At 38.6% G+C, this 16,545-nt stretch overlaps 1 protein-coding gene across 6 annotated transcripts in view; it reads right to left on the bottom strand.

Moving 5' to 3' along the window:
- The window catches only part of Osbpl6 (oxysterol binding protein like 6), a 216,951-nt gene that overhangs the window by 102,574 nt on the left and 97,832 nt on the right, over nt 1-16,545 (bottom strand). For 4 of the 6 annotated variants that reach the window (XM_029557255.1, XM_029557253.1, XM_029557252.1 and 1 more), the window contains one exon: nt 2,591-2,736. The exons of the other annotated variants lie outside the window; for them this stretch is intronic. The gene's annotated coding sequence lies outside the window, so the exon portion shown is untranslated. The remainder of the gene's footprint in view (nt 1-2,590; nt 2,737-16,545) is intronic. 6 annotated transcript variants of the gene reach the window in all.

The following is a 16,545-nucleotide window of genomic DNA, read 5'->3' as shown; positions in this document are numbered from 1 at the left end:
TAAATTCAGTCCAAGTTTCAGATCCTCTGTTCCCCCACTGTTTCTCTGACCCCTGTACATGTAACTGCATTTTCCTCATCAATACCAATGCCAACATCTTATTTTAAGTTAACACGACATTTTCAGGTAATTTGTTTATGATCAAAGTACCAGGTTTCAGTCTAATTACACTTACAAATGTGTTGAAAAATAACAATATAAATAAAACAGCAAGTGAATGAATTAAATGCACACAAAGATCTGGTTTTGAGGTTATTATTGTTGTACCTATTACTTTTGGGGCTGTTTGTTTTTAAAACAAAAAGTATTATGTGACTTTTCTTGGAGAGATATAAACAAATGTCTTCTCTTCTCAGACAAGGAACCAATGACAGACCAAAGTCCAACTTGGTGAAACAATGAGTCTACTGGAGTTATTCCCAGGAGTGTGGTAGAGGGGTTACTTAAAGGTACATGGATGACTCAAACAGCTACACCATAAAAATGTCCATCCTGGTATAGGTGACAGCTCAGGAAAGTTAGATCTCTGGAGTTCTACACGTGATTGCAGACTGCTACACGTGATTGCAGACTGTTGGGCTGTTGGGAGAGTCTTCTCTCCCCAGGTACTGCTTCCCTAACCTTGTGGGGGGGGGGGCTTGTCAATCTTGTAAGTTTCAGGAACTTCTTGAAACTTGTGAGTTGCTATTTCTTGAGACATGTAAGCCTAATTTACTTCCTTAGTTTTAAGGAGGCTCTTTCAGGACACAATGTTTCAATTTAGAGGAAACTGCTATAAAACAAAGGGCTTCAAGTATCCAATGTAAAATTCAGTGATTTTAAAATCTCATTCCAACCAGCAATCAAAAATCTAATTACCTACTCTATTTTAAGTGCATTATAAAAGTAAGTTTAAATTGAAGTTTGGACCTACTTATTCTTTATTCCTAGAGTGTAGGATTAATGGATCTAAGAAATATTTCTTTCATCTCTGTTGAAGCACATTTCAGAAATTGCCTAAATAATGTTCTAAATTCAAGACCATACATTTTAAAGTCAACACCAACATAATTACTATACTCAATAAGAAAAGCGATGTGGCTGAAATTAACAGTAATATGAGAGCTGAACACCTCGTTTTCTGTTTCGTTCTTCCCTAATGCCAGTTGGAGCACACGCATTGCTAAGTACTGCAACATTTGTATTTATTTACACTGAGTGACATAAAGTTCAGATTTATGAACCAGGGACCAAATCAAACCAAAAGGTAGTAGGGGAAGCTTCTAGAACTCACTGATTATAGGTATCAAAAATTATACATGTCCATAAAGACATTTGAAAGTGGGGACTATTTAGTGTGATGTTACGATGCTGTATTAACAAGTTCCAAACCTCCAGGGCTTCAAGAAAGGCTCATTGTCTGCTGATCCACATGTCCTTTGGGCCAGGTACAGAGGTACTCAGAATCCCTGTATCCCATGCTGGCAGAGGCACAGAAGGGGAAGGAAAGAGCCTCGACAGAACCATGGGACAGGTCTTCGAGTTTTTGCTCATAGATGGCACAGTCATGTTCACTCACATATTTGGGATGAAGGAAGTCATATGGCCCCCCTCAGGTGAGTGATGCATGAATCCAGTCCTCTCAGTGGCCAAGGCAATGCATATCTGGCCAGGATAACATGTCACTGTATAAACTGAGGGAAATATGAAAAGCTTGCATGGAAATATCTGAACTGACTCTAGTTTCAACAACTAAAGATAACCCTCATTAATACTTTTGGTTCTACTTTAACCCAAGGCAGAAGAATAAGAGCTGGAGAGCTGGTGCAGCTGTTAAAGGCTCAGGCTCACAACCAAAAAGGTAAGAGCTCAGTTCTCAATGTAGGAGAATAACAATAACACTGTTGGTGATATGCTTTTTTAAAAATCAATATATCACTATTGGCCTTTCTTATGACAAAGAAACTTCAACACCACCATAATTAAACATTAGAAACGACACCACCACAATCCCATAATACATTTAACCACTCTCCCAAGGCATTTCACTTGTATTCAGTGTATTTTGAAGCAATGAGTTTTATCACAAGAGAATTTGTAATAGCACACACTTAATATTCACTTAAGTGTGTGTATGTGTTTGTTTTGTTTAACAATCCAGCATGGGGCTTAATGGCAAAGCAAGAGTTCATTAACATTAACAAGACAGTGGCACTGATTATTAACTCTGTGGCCTTATTAACTCTGTCCTGAAAGTGTGAGCCAGTAAGTAACGTAACTATCCATCTGAAATACCCAAATGAAGGCTAGAGAGATGGTTTAGTGCATAAAATACTTGTGCAAGCATCAGGACCCGAGTTCAGATTGTCAACACCCACATATAGCAGAGTATGCCTTATAACCCCAGCAATGGACCGAGGAGACAGGGGATCCTGGGAGCCTGTGGGCCCAGTCCAGGTTCAGTAAGAGACCCTGTCTAAAATGAAAAAAAAGGGAGGAGAAGCAATTGAAGAAGTCATTTCAACATTAACTTTTGGTCTCCACGTGTGCACACACACACACACACACACACACGAGAATCTAATGAAAAGAGACAAAATGGTTTACTTACATCTCAGAATGCAATTACAGAGTATTTGAGACTATCAGAAGTAGCTCTGAGGATGCAGCTTAGTGGTAGAATGCTTTCCTAGAATGTGAGAGGCTCTGGGTCCAATTCCAGTACTGTATATACACAGTAACTCAAAACACTCAATCCTGGAAATTAAAGAATATTTTCTGGATAAAAGATTTAATTCATTGGGGCTGGAGAAATGACTCAGCAGTTAAAAGCACTGACTATTCCCCAGGTTCAATTCCCAGCACCAATATGGCAGTTAACAACTGTCTGGAACTTCAGTTCCAGGTGATCTGACACCCTCTTCATATCTCCATCAGCTTTGCAAACAGGCGCAATTACATGCATGCAGTCAAAATGCTCATATACATAACAATAACAATTTTTGAATATTTAATTCAAGGGCTAGGGCTATAGCCCAGTGGTAAAGCACTTGTATAGTATGTGTGGCAACCCTAGGTTCAATTCCCAATACTGCCAATTTTTTTTTTAAATACATAATTCACAGCAGGGCATGGTGGCTCACCTGTAATTGTAGCACTCCAGAGGCAGAGGCTGATTGCTATGAATATGAGGCCATCCCGGAGCCACACAGTTAGTTCCAGGACAGCCTGGGCTAGAGCAAGACACAGTCTCAAAACAAAATCAAAACAACCCTCAAAACAAGATCATTCATAAGGCCATAGAATACCATTAATTTATATAGCATCTTCAGCAACATCTCTTTTGAACAGCTATATATTATCAGTAACAGCTACTACTACTACACATTTTTCATGTGCTTAGTACTATTCTGAGTGCTGTACAAATATTCCTTTAGTCAACTACCTCAACATCAGTGCAAGGTAATCCTTTCATGCTCTCTTTTTATGAATGATGAGTTAGGCTAGATACCTAACTGTGGCAGCAGTCTGTGAATGAACCCATTCTATACATATACACAAGTGTTCAGTGCCACAGAAACATGCCTCAAACACTCTTGTAAGGAAAGTGATGAATGCATTAAGGTACACCTAGACTACATGCTGGGTGCAGCCTCCAGATTTGTTTTTGTTATGGTGTTGCTGATGCTGGGAATGGAATCCAGGGCCTTAGGACCACTCCATTTCTAAGCTACATTCCTAGCTCAAAGCTTTCATATTTAGTGGGTGGGGAATGGATGAAGTAGGGGAGAGTTTAGAAGGAATCCTATACATCTGAATATTGTATTTGAATTAACTTTTAAATTGAACTAAACATTACAAAACCTTCATTAACTATACAATGACACAGTTTAATTTTGCTTGCCAAAATAATAATGGAGTTTTTAAGCACTTGGAAATATTATTCTAAAGTTCATGTCTAAGAGTAAACATGTAAGACAACAAAGAAAATTATCTAAAAATAAAAGATATCTTACTGTTTTATACATTTGAACTATTTAAAGGCGGCATTGGCAGTTTAGAAAATGCAGATGGATTTTTCAATGATCCATCAGAAAAAGTTGAATAGCTTACTTTGTGCTAAATATATTCCAAAATCCTTAGATGTTTAAAGGTAAAACAAAACCCATAAAAACACTAACAAAAATTTAGATAAATGTTAATCATCCTGGAGTACGGAGTAACCTGTCCTAACCGGGGTGGGGGGGACTCTGAAAGTATTAATCTTTAAAAGGCTTAATATTTTTAATATCTAAAAAGTTCCTGCAAATCAATGAACTAAAGATGCTAAGAGCAGTATGGGCAGAGAACGCATGGGGGAAATCCCAAAGAAGTGACATAAATGATCAATATATTGCCAGCAGCAGTTGAAGTTCTTTGTCCTTTCTAGGAGAATTTAATCTGGTCAATTCTACTTCTAAGAATTTCTGCTAAAGAAATCATGAGACATGTAAAAGACAGATTAGAGGTAATTTTTCCCACAAATTTTAAAGCAATTCATTCTCTTTTTACATTAGATATAGATTAGCTCTTTAATCAGTCACAAAAAGCTATTTCCATTTGAAAAAGTAATTTAAAAAATGCAGCATATAATACAAATATTTTTTTGAGTCAGGGTCCCCCTGTAGCTCCACCTGGCTTGGAACTTGCTGTAGACCAGGCTGGCCTCCATCTCACAGAGATCTGCCTGCTTCTGCCTCCTGAATGCTGAGATTAAAGGCATGCGCCACCACGCCCAGCTATAGTCCACATTTTTTAAAGTTGTTCTAGGGTTTGTTGTACAAATCTTTATATTCAATAAAAATCAAGACTGCATGTTAAATGAAAAATTTAAGTTTCCAAATAACTTAAAACAAAGACATTGTATGAATAAATATAAATAAAACATGTTAAAATATATTTGGGTCCTAGTTTCTGTCTGTTTAAAGTAGAAAACCAGAGAAGAGAGTGTTATGAATGGAAAGGAAGGTACATATATGTTCCCTGATTGAGTTGGTTTCTCACATACCCCCTAGTAAGACACATACTATGAATATAAATGCTACATATGTGTGTACATGTGTATGTGTATGTATGTATGTATGTATGTATGTATATACACAGATAGCACAGAGTTTTCCTAAACTGTCAAGTAACATACAAGTCACGTGGCCTTTGAAATTATAAAAGGCAACATGATTACATATTTGTACAACTTGAATCACATGTAGGGAAATCACTTATTGCACAAGTTACAAGAAATCTTGGCAGAAGACTGATGTGACTCAATAAGGAAAAAGAATTTCTCATCACACTTCAGATACTTACATCTTATGTAGGAAAAGTCATAAGAAAGTTTGCCCTTCCTGCATCTCACATTGTCATTTATTTCTGTTTGTTTGGGTTCGGCTCTGAGTTGAGACAGGTTCTCACTTTGTAGTTCAGGCTGACCTGGAACTTGAGATCCTCCTCTCTGGGTCTCTGTGCTGGGATTTACAGGTATGTGCCACCAAACTCAGCTTATCTCTAGTTTTTCTTAACCACTATAAATTTTCTTCAGTCACCTAAGAGTCCATTATTCTTATTTATTTGTAACTCTTCATGTGGAAGTCTGAAAAATCATCTTAAACCCATCATTTCCTAAAAATTAATTTCTGTGAAATTTAGTGATAATAGTTTCATCTAAAAATAGTAATTTGAACTTATACATTACTAATTGAGATACAGGCCCCTAAATTTAACAATTACCTCTTCTGTTCAACCTAATTTCATTTTTCTACTTGGGATGAAATTTGTGACAATTCAAAGAATTGTCCAAAAGAGATTAACATGTCTATGACCATACTACCCTGAACATGCCTTATCTTGTCAGATGGAGGAAGTTAAGCAGGGGCAGGCCTGGTTAGTACTTGAATGGGAGAAGGAGACTAGGGTATGACTCTTTATCCTGTGCACACAGCTGCCTCTATTACCGTTCTCCAGGCAATCCTTCTCTAGAGAGCAGATAGTTTTACAAAGCAAAGCATAAATGGCCTTTCTCAATGAGTTAAAAATAAACCAGAAGAAGTTTTACTTGAGGCTGAGCATGGAAGCAATCCCAGCACTGAGGAGGCTGAGGCAGGAGGATTTCAAGTTTGATGCCAGGTTGGGCTACATGGTAAGACCCTGTACTCTGATTCTATTGCTATAAGCAATTCAGTGAAAGAAATTTCACTGGAGGCAGAATCCTCAAGAGAAGACTACCTCCCATTCGCTTTCCCTATCACTTCAGGGAAGGCAAGAGTGAAGCCACAGGCTCTTCACCATGTGCCAGACAAGCCTGCTCACCTCTCTGCCATTCATCAGAACAGTCCCGCTAGCTACTATGTATAAACAAGGACAGGAAGCCTAGGATGATTATTAGATACAATCCTCAGTTTAGCTTCCATCTGTTTGACATTAAATCCCATGCAACAAATTCTTTCATCACTCTTTACCCTTCATTTACCAATAAATCAATGAATAAAATAAGCAATAAACTGAGTCTTCGAGAGCACCATACATTGACTACTAATGGTACAGAATCCAAATTTATAGATGTTATTAACCTTGGATTCATGGATAGGGTTAGCAGGGTCATCCATCGCCACAAATACTCTGATTTGTGGTAGGGATGCATGTGTTTCATTTACCAAGGGAGATACTGGGCCACTCTCGTTAGGTTATCTAAGGGCTGAAAAATGGACATCCTTGGGAGTTCACCTTTCTAAAAGGACTGTTGTCTGTTCAGGTTAAGAAAGGAAGGCCCTGGGGACAGAGGCTGTGTAATGTAACATATTAGGGTCACAGAACCATGATTTTGATTGGCACATGGGGCCACGGGCCCTCCTAACATGGCCATTTTGATACTATCACTTAGCATTTTACCAGTACTAAGTTTTCAAGATTTGTCACTCACTTTTCATTCATCATTTGGTTTTTACTTTTGCTGAGTAATGTATGATGCAAATTCTAACAGGAGAAGTAATATTGGGAAATATGATTCCTGATGACTGCCAACAGATAAAGATATTAACAGAGTACAAAGGGTTTATGAGAACAACAGGAAATAAAGAACTTTTACTTTGACTCAGTGACCTTAAAATTCATAAGTCCTTGTCAAGATTGTACAAATTCTTATTCAGGCACCAAGCGACCTTGAATAGCATATGCCCTATTTTCTGGAGGAATTTTCTGTCAAAATAACCTTTTTTTTTTTTTTTGCATGGAGCTCAGGGATGCCGATGAGGGGGTGACCCTTGCACGCTGCTTGTGTGCTCAGCGATGCTGATAGGGGTAACTCTTTCACACTGCCGGTGGGAATGAAAAAAATGGTGTAGCCACTACAGAAAACTAATGGTTTTGCAATTCCTTTTTTAAAAAAGTTACCATGTGAGTAATTCCATTTCTAGGTATATACCCAAAAGAATTGAAGGCAGAAGCTGTAACACTGTATATTCATGTACACACTTCATGATTCCAAAATGTGGGAAAAACTAAGTATACACCAAGAGGTGAGCAGATGAAGGAAGTCTGGGATATTCACACAGCAATAGCATTTTGGCTTAGAGAGGAAAGGAATTCTAACTCATGTGACAACATGGACGAGCTCTGAAGACTCATCCATGTATCCTAAATGAAATAAGCCAGCCACAAAGAACAAATGCTGCATGATTTTATTCCTACAACACACTGAGAATAGTCAGATCTAGACAGAAAATAAAATTGTGGTTACTAGAGGAAGCATAATTAGTATTTATTGGACTGGGTCTAAAATTTCAGTCTAGAAGATGAAAATGTTTTGGAGATATATGGTGGTTGTGTATGCACTTAATGCCACAGAACTATAATATATATATTCTGAGTGCTGTTTGTGGTTCATGACATATGACCACAAAGTCATATAGAGCCCACCCTCAAGGATGTTACAGAATCAAGTCAAAAACATAGAGCACAGGGGCTGGAGAGATGGCTCAGCAGTTAAGAACACTGGTTGTTCTTGCAGAAGACCCAAGTTTGAATCCCAGCACCCACACGGCAGCTAACAACTGTCTGTAACTCCAGTCCCAGAGGATCTGACAGCCTCTTCTGACCTCTGCGGGCATTGCATGACATGGGTGCAATTAGCTACATGCAGGCAATACACTCATACATATAAAATAAAAATGATTAAAATTTTTTAAAAAAGCACAGTTCATGTTCAATAGCATCTGTTTGTGTAAGTGTGGAAGTAATAGAGGTTGGAGCAACAATTCTAAAAGGAAAGATATATAGATACATATTAATCACGAAAATTTCCCAATTATCAGCTATGCTGACTTTTTGTGTTTAATTAATTAATTAATTGTTTTTGAGATAGGGCTTCCCTGTAGCCTAGCTGCCCTGGACTTGCTATGTAGACCAAGCTGGCCTTAGTCTCACAGAGACCCACTTGTCTCTTCTTCCCAAGTGCTGGGATTAAAGGCAGGCGCCACCAAGCCCAACTAGCTATACTTTTTTTTTTAATTTTTAAAAAATATTTTATTATTTTTATTTTATGTTTATGAGTGTATTGTCTGCATGTATGTGAGTGCACCCATGTTGTGCAATGCCATGGAGGTCAGAAAAGGGCTTTGGATTCCCCTGGAACTGGAGTTAAGGACGGTTTGTAGCTGCCATGTTGGTACTGGGAATTGAACCTGGGTCTTCTGCAAGAACAGTCAGTGCTCTTAACCAATAAGCCATCTCTCCAGCCCCCTGAGTTTTATAATATGTGGCACTATTTTGCACTATTTTATGGTCAGGTGTCAACTTCACGAGCTCTTTCCTTTTAGAATTGTTGTTCCACAGGGCTGGAGAGATAGATGCCTCAGCTTCTGACTTCTGCGGCATTGCATGACACAGGTGCACTCACATACATGCAGGCAATACATTCATACACATAAAAATAATAAAATATTTTTTTAAAAAGAATTGTTGCTCCAACCTCTATTACTTCCACACCTTCACAAACAGATGCTATTGAGCATGTACTGTGCTCTATTTATTTGACTTGATTCTGGGAACATCCTTGAGGGTGGGGACTATATGACTTTTGTCATTGTGATCATGTGTCATGAACCACAAACACCACTCAATGTTAACTGAGCCTGTCATTTTAGTTAGATTTCAGTACCCCCATTATAGCCATTAAGCACGGTTGATTGTGCTCAGAGGCTGCCTGTAGACAAGCACCCTCCTGTCAGTTCTTTAATGTTACTATATTTGCTTGAAGATAACCCAAAATAATGCAAATGGTTTACACACTGCAGTTTCTGATCTGTTCAGTAGTCTCTAGAGAGAAAGACTGTACAAAGTCCAGCATTCCCAAGAGTAAACTTCTTGGTCTTCCTAAAAAAGATCTGCCAGGCTGCTAATGGTACCCAAGGGACCTAGGGGCATGATTAGGTTCTATTCTTCGGGTGCTGAGTTACCCAGGAGGAAGAGGCAAGACATGATAGCATTGATTCTTTCAAAACACAGCTGATAGACTGGCCCAGCTGCCCAGAATTATGGCACCTGTCCCCTACTCATTTAGTAGCCATCATCCTGACTAATTACAGACATTTCATGGCCAGCATTTTGAGAAATGGTCATCCCTCTAGAATAGCAAGGTTTGTTTATGCTGATTGCTATGTACATATCAGGGTACCCAAAATGCTAAGCTGGAGATCCTGCATGAGTGCTGATTTTCATTATTGCTTTCTCTCTGTAGGTCAGGGAAAGAACAGCTGGCATATGAGATCTTCAAGGCCCTGGATTCTTCAGCCTTGTGAACTCACTTCCCTGGGAAACATTCATGCATACCTAGTGCTGAGCTAAAGCTGAGCTCAAGAACTGATTGTTACCCCTCACCTCTGTAGGAATTACTTCTACAAAGTAGGAATGACTTCTACAAAATGGACAGAATCTGGATTAATGACTTTTACTCAACCTTACACCAAAAAGCTACTGTTTATAATGTAAACAGACTCACTGAGCCATGTGCACCTGTCCTTAATCCCTTAAATCATATTTTGCCCCCCACCCCCGCCAAGATAGTGAATGAATATGGGTACATCTGTTTAACATATTAACATGTCAAAGGGCTGAAAGTAGCATGCTACCCTCATTGAAAACAGTGAGAATAACTGAAAAATCTGCTTGATGTTGTGTGTGAGAGAGATTTTAGACCTAGGGGGATAGTAGGGCAAGATTCTCTGATAAGGGTGGATCCTAGCTTCTACTTTCCAAATTGTTGGTGGAATGGCTGCTTCAATAAAAGTATGAGTGAAGCCCAGCTCAAGAGTACAGTTCCGTGAGACATCTGAAAGAATGGGTGGTTCTCAGAGTTCTTGTCCACTCTTAGCCATAAAACTACAGTGAAGGGTCAGAATGTTTTTTCGTCAGGTATAATTGTAATGCGGCTTAAAAACACTACACTCCTTAGCTCAGTTTAGAGATGTTCCCCTGGAATGCTGAAATCAGCCATAGCAGAGGATGCATGCCACTAATCATTTACCAGTATATTGTATCTTATAATGTACCTTTAAAAAAATTTTTATTTCATGTGTATGTTTTTCCTCCATGTATGTAAATGTGCCCGTGTCATGCAATGCCCATGGAGGTCAGAAGACAGCATTGGATTCCCCTGGAACTGGAGTTACGGATGGTTGTTACCACCCACATTTGTCACTTAACACTTATGAATTCCCAAGAGGTCATCACACTATAAAAGTTCATGCAGGCAAAACGGTTATACACATAAAATAAAAATAAATATTCCTTTTTGTCTGCTGGGTTTGGATTTAGTTTGCTGTTGCTTTTCAAGTGTGTTGAGTTGCAAATTAAGTCATTTATTTGTGTTCTTTCCAATTTTTTGATGTAGGCACTTAGAGCTATAAACTTCCCTCTAAGGACCACTTTCAGCGTGTCCCAGAGGTTTTGTTGTGTTGTGTCGTCCTTTTCATTTAGTTCCAGGAATACTTTTATTTCTTTCTTAATTTCTCTTTTGCCCCACATTATTTTTTCTCTGTGATTTTGGCATGTGGATTTCTTTTGTAATTTCTGATTCTTGTGTGACTCAAGTCTTCAAGTTTATGTCTGCTTCTTTTTGTGAACTTTATGTGTCTTTGTGGTTTACTTTTGGGGCATGAAAAGCTGGTTCCTCTAAGCTTCTGGTTCTCTCTTTTGATTTTATATTGGAATGGCTGGATTGCTTTTGTCATCAGGAGTTCCCACAGAGGCCCAATTCAGGTGAGGGTCAGATGTTTTCAGGCTTTTTCCTAAAGTCTGGATCCCTCCAGGAATGATTTTGGCCTCAAGAATTTGAGGGTTGGACTGGCCTGGGAGTCTGGCCCAGAAAAGGTGCTGGTCTATGGCAGCTGGTGGCATGACACCCAGAGATGCAAAGGCAGATGGGGCGGGAAGAGACCCCAAGAATTCCTGGGGACTGCACTGAGGAGCTGGGTTGGTCTGGATGCAAAGGACTAGGAAGAGGAAAGGTAAACCCAGGCATCCAGGAAAAAGGATGGCGGTTTGTGCTGACCCAGGGAAGCAGAGGGAGGTGAGGGCGGGTCCAGGCCCAGAGCGCCCCTGCGGACCTGAGAAGGAACTGAGTTGCTCTGGATGCAAAGGATCAGACAGCAGTGCTGGTTTCCCAGGAATCTGGGGCGCCAAGACAAGGAACGGGACAGGACCCTGGCTAGGAGGAGAGACGGTGGGGGAGATGGGACGGTGAATGAGGCTGGGGGAGTCAAGGCCCTGAGGGCGCAATCAACTTATCCTGAGAGAGAGACCTGTGGGTAGGAGAAAGGCCTCATGTCAATTGCATTAAAAATGAATTTTTCTGTATGAAACGGTGTATTTTAATAATGAATTTATACTGAGCACAATATTGTATAACTGTAATCATTCAACTGTAAACCTAAAAATTTACAGCCAATTTTGAGAGAGATGCATCTTAGCTCAGGAAATTGTTACTGAATATGTCAATGCTGTTGTAATGAAATGCTTCTTCTGAGTATGTGGTTAATAAATAAATTTAAAGAAATAATTAAAAAAAATAAAAATAAATAAAATCTTTTTTAAGATTTTAAGAAAAGATGTGGCCTAGAGGATGATTCTAGGGGATGTATTCTTCTGACAAGAAGCTGTGAAGTGCTTTCAAAGATAATGAATTACCAAACAGCTTCCCCTGACAGGCAGGCCTGTAAACCTGCATGAAAGTTGGCAAGCTACGTATAGAGGAGACTCTGACTTCAATTGTTCTGATAATTTCAGATTTCTCTATCTCCCCTAACATGTACAAGAAGAAAACTCATGCTTAGAAATCCATGATCTGAGGGCCATCAACGGCTTAGCAGGTGAGGGCACCTATCACCTATCAAGATCAATATCTTAACTTTGATTCCCATGGCCCACATGGTAGAAGAAAGAGAACCAATTCCTGTAAGTTCACACACGTGTTGTGGAACACACATGCACATGCATGCACACACAAATAAATAAAAAAGAAAACAAAAATCTCTTTTCTGATCAATTGACAGGTTTTGAAAGATCTGCCAATCATGTATTATTTGGCAAGATGAACATTGTCCCAATTATTTTCCTTCTCACTTTCCTTCTGCTTTTGAAATAAAATATGAAAATATAGCTGTTCTATTTTTTTATTCCAGAAAACTATGTGTGTCTTGATTGTGTTAAAAACTTGGTAGAATTTGTTATTATAACGTAAGCATATTCACAGAACAAACTGATGTACTTATTCTAAGTATGAGACACACACTGAGACACTAGGAAGAAGAGGTGAGATACACACCGAATCGGAAAATCTAGGGCATGACATCAAGAGGAGCGTGGCGAATGCTGATAATTGTTTTTCTCTGATAACTTCATTATTATTTGCTGTTTGAATAAAGCAGTCAAAGGGATAAATAAGGAATAAAACCTAAGAACTTGTTGTATTGCCCTAGATATTGAAGATTTTTTTCCTACTTCTCTTGTAAGTTTTATATTTTACAGTTAAGTCTGCAATCTATTTTTGGTATATAAAGTTCAGATGGAGGCTCACTGTTTCAAACTAAGAATGTCCAGTCACTCATACACTATTTGTTGAAAAAGCTAGTCTCCTCTCACTACATTGCAAAAACAAAAAAACAGAAGAACATTAGTTGAGCATTAAAGGAAGGAAAATGATTAACTCTATTTGTAAGTTTTATTAGACTGATGAAATTTAAGTGTTAAAATGGAGCGCTGAAGAAAGTGAAAATTTGTCTAGTCCAAACATAAGCAATGGGACAAAACTCTAGAAATGAAGACTAAGTGGTTCCCAACACCCACCACAGCTCCAGTACAACCTGGTCCATGTAGCTGGGGCTTCTCCATCTTTGCAAATCGAAGACATGCTGTTCTTGACTTGGGATACATTTTGGCATCTCTTTACCAGTAATTTTAAGTGTTTTACTTTTGGAGTAACTTCTGATTTGTAGGACATTTTCAAAGACATTACACAGTGATTCATGTGACAACCACCAGGACATTGCCCAAGTTTACTCACTCTTCAGACACTGACAAGACAAGGGATTTTAAGCACAAGGTTCAAATACAGTACCAGTTTAAAAGAAAAGGCATTTGGGGCTCGAGAGATGGCTCAGTGGTTAAGAACACTGGTTGTTCTTGTAGAAGACCTGGGTTCGAATCCCAGCACCCACATGGCGGCTAACAACTATCTGTAACTCCAGTCCCAGGGGATCCAACAGCCTCCTCTGTCCTCCGTGGGCACTGCATGACACGAGCGCACTTACCTACATGCAGGCAATACACACATACACGTAAAATAAAAATGACAACATTTTTTTAAAGTTTCAAAAGAAAAGGCATTTGGTGCAGATCTGGCTTTGGTAGGCTAAGGCTGAGATCCTAGCAGACAGCCTGAGATGGTGGGTTCCAACCTCCATTGGTATAGCAGCTCTGATCTTAGCAGACCTCCAGAGAGTGTGGAGTTCTGGCCTCACTCTGGCCCTCCTCATGTGGTGAAGGAAACCTGAGTATACCTGAGTGGAACCTGAATTGGACTTCTGTGGGTACTCCTGAATGGGTGATCTGAAGCCATCAGTTCTCTCCAACTTAAACCAGAGAAAACCTGAACCGGGTACCATCCAGCTTTACATAACCAATAAAGAAAGGATCTAGGCACCCAGATAATACAAACAGAAGCATACTTCAACGTAATTCTCATATCAGAATCATAAATAACAAAAGAAATTCACAAGCAAAAATCACAACAAAAAAAACAATAAAACAGAAAGCCAAAACACTATGTCCCCATCGAACTCCACCAGTCCTGTAGAAGAGTTCTACAAGGAAAACGCCCTAGAGATAACCCAGGGCACTGAATTTACAAGAACAATCATAAAAAAGATCAAGGAATTCAACGAATTTAAAGAACACATGAACAAACAAATCAAAGAACTAAAAGAAGATAGGGATAAACTTCTGATGAATTCACAAAAGAGACAGAGTATTGAAGAAAACTCAGGCAGATATGAAGAAGGAAGTACAAAACTCAATAAGCCAACTTGAAATAACAGGGGAAAGCCTCACCTCTAGAATGAATGAAATGGAAAGCAGAATATCAACACTGGAGGATAAAGTTGAACAACTGGACCACTCAAGCAAAGATTATCGAAAATTAAAAAACAAACAAACAAACAAACAGGAATGAAATATGCAAGAGATGTGGGACACCACAAAAAAGGCCAAATCTACAGATCATAGGAATAGAGTAAGGAGAAAAATTTCAGGTTAATGGTATTGACCAGATCTTAAACAGGATTGTAGAAGAGAACTTCCCAAAATTAAGGAAAGACATCCCCATACAAATACAGGAAGCACATAGAACACCTAATAGACAGGATCAGAAAAGAAATTCCTCATGACATATCATATTAAAAACACTAAATGTACAGAACAAAGAATACTGAAAGCAGCAAAAGTAAAACAACAAGTCACATACAAAGGAAAGCCCATCAGAATTACAGCTGACTTATCAATGCAAACTATGAAAGCCAGAAGAGCCTGGGCCAAGGTATTTCCAGTTCTACATGACAAATGATGCCAGCCCAGAATACCTGACCCAGCAAATATGTCTATTATAGTTGAGGGGAAAGAAAAATCTTCCATGACATGAAGAGCCTAAAAGAATACATGTTCATAAAAACAGCCCTTCAAAGAATACTTGAACCAATACACAGAGCAGAGAGAGAAACAATTATACCCCAGGGACAATGAAAGAAAATAAATAAAGGTATAATTGAGGAAACACAAAAAAAGACAGAGAACACAAAAAACAATCAAAATGATGGGAACCAATACATATCTTTCAGTAATAACCTTAAATATCAGTGGACTGAACTCCCCAGTCAAAAGACATAGGCTAAGTGAATGGATTAAAAAACAAAATCCATCTCTTTGCTGTCTGCAAGAAACCCATCTCACCTTCAAGGACAGGCACTACCTTAAGGTAAAAGGATGGAAAAGAATATTCCAAGCAAATGGCACTAAGAAACAAGAAGGGGTTGCAATTCTAATATCTGACAAAATGGATTTCAATGTAAAACTAATCAGAAGCGGTAAGGAGGGTCACTTCATTGTGATCAAAGGAACAATTACCCAAGAAGATATTATAATCCTTAACATACATGCACCAAATTCTGGTGCACCCAAATTCATACAAACAACACTACAAGACTTTAAGACACAGATTAACCCCAACTCAGCAATAGTAGGGGACTTCAATACCCCACTGTCTCCATTAGACAGGTCAACTGGACAAAGAATAAACAGAGGGACGTCTAAATTAAATGATACTAACATCAAATGGACCTAACATATACCTTTTGAATATTCCATCCAAGCACCAAAGAATATACTTTCTACTCAGTAACCCATGAAACTTTTTCAAAAATTGATCACATACTGGGCCACAAAATAAACCTCAACAAATATTATAAGAAATGAAATAATCCCATGCATTTTATTAGACCACAACTCAATAAAGCTCAAAATCAACACTGGACAAAGCCCTAGTCGCTACATGAACTCCTGACAATTGAACAACACATTTCTAAATGAGTGGATGAAAGAAGAAATTAAGAAAGACATAAAAGAATTCCTGGAATTCAACGAAAAGGACAATACAACACAAAACAACCTCTGGGACACTTTAAAAGCAGTCCTAAGAGGGGAGTTTATAGCTCTAAGGTCCTACATTAAAAAATTAGAAAGAGGGAGACCCAGTTTCAAGAAGACCAAAAAAAAAAAAAAATTAGAAAGAGCCCAAATAAATTACCTAACACTGCAACTCAAGACCATGGAAAGGCAAGAACAAATGAAACCCAAACCCAGCAGAAGAGAAGAAATAACAAAAATCAGAGCAGAAATTAATGAAATAGAGACAAAGAAAACAATAAAGATTCAATGAATCTAAGAGCTGGTTCTTTGAAAAGCTTAATAAGATAGACAAACCCTTAC

Source organism: Nannospalax galili, unplaced genomic scaffold (genome assembly GCF_000622305.1).
Source record: "Nannospalax galili isolate Female #2095 unplaced genomic scaffold, S.galili_v1.0 scaffold346, whole genome shotgun sequence".
NCBI lineage: Eukaryota > Metazoa > Chordata > Mammalia > Rodentia > Spalacidae > Nannospalax > Nannospalax galili.
The sequence above is the reverse complement of the archived record's forward strand: the minus strand, read 5'-3'. Positions and strand labels throughout refer to the sequence as shown.